Raw genomic sequence first — 3,682 nt, 5'->3', positions numbered from 1 at the left:
CTTACCACTCCACAGCAGAGCTGTGGGAGGACCACTCAAGCGCCTGGTAGAGTCCGGGGGTGGTGTTTACCATCCACCAGAGAGCGTGGGAGACACCTCTCAAGCCCCTGGGTAGAGCGGGGTGGGTGTTTACCATTCACCTAGGCCTTCAGCAGGCTGGAAAAGTGAAGTACTGTTTTTTTCATCTCTGTAACCACCACCCCCGGCTCTACCAGGGGCTTGAGGTGGTCTCCCACAGCTCTGCTTATGTCATGTTCTGTGGCCTTGCCGTTCCATTTATTGACTGCCCCTGCAACACAGAAATAAACACATTTAGTCATATTATATAAAACACTCAAAGTAATGGATATGGAGCATCTATGGCCTCAGTTACACCTGGCACCTAAATGTGACTTCTGTCATCTGATCACTCCAAGCTGCATTAGGTTCAGATCTACCCGGATGGGCCTTTGACAGAGTCTGGATGCAGTCAGGCCACCAAATCTGCATAAGCAATGTAAAGAGATGGGGTGAATGAGTGGGGAAAGTACATTTTAATCAAATTACCTTCATAAATCAAATGTGTGTCACATACACTTTATTGTTGAGCAGATGTTATTGCGGGTATAGTGAAATGCTTGTGTTCCTAGCTCCAACAGTACAGTAATATCTAACTAAATGCTTGTGTTCCTAGCTCCAACAGTGCAGTAATATCTAACTAAATGCTTGTGTTCCTAGCTCCAACAGTGCAGTAATATCTAACTAAATGCTTGTGTTCCTAGCTCCAACAGTGCAGTAGTATCTAACTAAATGCTTGTGTTCCTAGCTCCAACAGTGCAGTAATATCTAACAATTTCACAACAAATACCTAATACACACAAATCTAAGTAATGGAATAAGAATATATAAATATATGGACGAGCGATGTCAGAGTGGCAAAGACAGTAGAATAGGATATAATACAGTATATACATATGAGATGAGTAATGCATAGACTAAGATACAGTAGAATAGGATGGAATACAGTATATACATATGAGATGAGTAATGCCAGATATGTAACAATGATTTCAAGTCTGTGTATGTAGGCTGTGTTAGTGATGGAAAAACCGCTTCTGTCTCTCGGTCCCAGCTTTGATGCACCTGTACTGACCTCACCTTCTGGATGATAGCGGGCTGAACAGGCAGTGGCACTAATGTAAATAAACATAGATAATGGAACATATTCCCTTTTGCTTACGTGATGAACTGCTAAGGGGACATAAATATTGACCATCTAAACCATCTGTGACCTCTCACCTCTCTGGCTGTAGAAGTGTTCTTCCTAACCAGTCCCTCAACAGCTCTCTGACTGAGCTCCACCCTCACTGGGTCTTCAGAGGAGAGGAAGGCTGAGGAGGGATGGAAGGATGAATGGATCAGTCAGTCAATGAAGTGTAGGGCTGCTGTCTGACAGAATCCCTATTATAGTAGTTCATTAAAGTAAATATGGGTTTATGACTGCTGAATACCAACTATCAATCACTTAGATCATGTATTTTCAGGTTGAGATACATCCTTGGGACGTCCCTAGCCCATTGAAGTTGACTTTTAAAATGGCTAAGGTTAGGGTTTAGGGTAGGGATAGCATTGACCATTGTGCATTATTCTGTCTCTTTTACATAGCAGGTGTAAAAGAAACACAGACAAGACAAGTAGGTACGCAGTGCATTATGGTCATTGCAGTTTAAGAAATAGCATCTAATTATACCAATCTGTGTGTGGGGTTGTTAGAGAAGAATGTGATTGTCAGCCCTAACAATCCATTCTAGCACCTCATCAGGCTCTGTAAAAGTCTTCATTGATGACGTGTTCCTTCTATTCCAGGGGACAGCAGAGGAACTTCATCGATTCCACTCCTTCATCAATACAAGCAGTGAACATCTGAAATTCACCCTCACCTTTGATGTGCATGAAACAAGTTATCTGGACATTTTGACTAAGAGGGKGGGGGGTGGTTTTAGCACAGATCTATACAGGAAGTCGACGGACAGGAATTCCCTGTTACGCGGAGACAGCTTCCACCCTACACCTCTAAAAAAACAATTGTAATACATGAGTGAAGGAAACATTTAGAATGTAAATTTGTAATTTTAATTTTGTAAATTTAAAACAAAAACATAACTGTTTGTACTTACAACTAAGTTACTAAGTCTTTAACCAGACTGTGTTGTTACCCTGGTGAGTAAAAACTCATGCTTCCTACCCTTTAACTTTTTGTCTGAAAATAAAATGTAAATTTTACTGAACAACGTCCAGTCAGCAGCCGCTTAGGCCGCCCGTTGTGACTCCGTCAAGAATTAAGCAGAGCAAGTTTGTATGAAGGTATGGTTATTAAATGAGTGCATAGTTCAATAGTAATATCTTTTAAAATACTCTGGTGACAAACTTTACTGCCCTGTTTCCAGTTGTCCACATGGCTGGGAGAACCTATTCAAGTATGTAAATAGATTTTGAAAATGTAAAAGAAAAAAAAAGTATTATTAGCTTACTAGCTACAGTGCAGGCTAACTCTAATGAGCTAGCTAGTTGGCTAGCTAGCTATCTAACCAACTTCAAATACTGTATAGATAGACAGCTAAGTGAATTAAATATCACCAGCTACCTAACTTCATATTAGCTAGCTATCTTGATGTATTTATCACTGTAAAAAAACTCAAAATGCATTTGTAGGTAGCTAGCTAACAGCCAAGGAGGAGGGTGAAAGGATAGCAGCCCCAACTGTCAGTGAGAGAGGAGGCTATTCTGGATAGGGCAGGTACTAGTGTAGTTCCTGTCCCTAGAAGTGAGGACGGAGATAATAGTAACATAATATTCAGTGTGGTGTAATTTGACTATAATGAAGTGTGTTTCTTGTGAGGTTTTCTGTCCTCAGATAAAGAGCGCTATGAAAGCCAGTCGACATATGAAGAGGTCCCAATGAAGAGCAGTGGTTCTCAGTCCTGGGGACTCAAAGAAGTGCACATTGTTGTTTTTGCCTCAGCACTGCACAGCTGATTCAAATGATCAACTCATCATCAAGCTTCAAGTGGTATTTATGTATTCATTTGTGATGTCATCCTTGATATGATCCTGTTATTGTCACATGCTACACATGTACATATGTGTGCCCATGCATCTATCAATCCAATGTTATCATGATTTGTTATCAGGGATWTTATACTTTWGTAATCCACAATGACCTGGTGATGTAACAGTCTAATWATTACATTGTCTTCCATATMCCRACAGATACCTTGTAACTGGAGATTCCTTCAAAACGATTGCCTACAGTTACCGTGTAGGGCACTGCAAGGTTGGGTGACCAGGGTCATCTGGGACTGCCTCCTGGAGGAACTCAGATGTGTGAAGGCTACCTGTGTCCTGCGTAACTTCATGCGGATGGACACGAGGACCAGGAGGGGATCTACAGCTCTCCGTCGTGTCCCAGAGGAGGAGTCTGCTGCTCTACAGGATGTCTCAAGGATGGGGTCCAACAACGCAGCAAGAGAGGCAATCCGTGTGCAGAAGATCTTCACCTCCTACTTCTTCAAAGAGGGGGCTGTTCCCTGGCAACACCATAGACTACACTATGCTCAACCAAAGGCTCTTTTAAGAGCCATCCACATTGTAATAAGAATATTCTTCCATTTACTTAGCTATGTCAACTGCAGTTATTCAATTC

The 3,682-nt window shown here is 41.7% G+C and overlaps 1 protein-coding gene and 1 long non-coding RNA gene across 4 annotated transcripts in view; both read left to right on the top strand.

Moving 5' to 3' along the window:
* The window catches only part of LOC139025511 (zinc finger protein ZFP2-like), a 118,262-nt gene that overhangs the window by 39,515 nt on the left and 75,065 nt on the right, over nucleotides 1–3,682 (top strand). The window lies entirely within an intron of this gene.
* On the top strand, nucleotides 2,442–3,620 carry LOC139025512 (uncharacterized). Of its 2 annotated transcripts, XR_011477105.1 has the most exons (3): nucleotides 2,442–2,456; nucleotides 2,879–3,049; nucleotides 3,250–3,620. It is a non-coding gene; the product is annotated as an uncharacterized lncRNA (long non-coding RNA). The 2 variants fall into 2 exon arrangements; XR_011477104.1 differs by lacking the exon at nucleotides 2,442–2,456 and having other exon boundaries at nucleotides 2,471–3,049.

Source organism: Salvelinus sp. IW2-2015, unplaced genomic scaffold (assembly GCF_002910315.2).
Source record: "Salvelinus sp. IW2-2015 unplaced genomic scaffold, ASM291031v2 Un_scaffold2797, whole genome shotgun sequence".
NCBI lineage: Eukaryota > Metazoa > Chordata > Actinopteri > Salmoniformes > Salmonidae > Salvelinus > Salvelinus sp. IW2-2015.
Note: the sequence above shows the minus strand (reverse complement) of the source record. Positions and strands in the feature narration are given on the sequence as shown.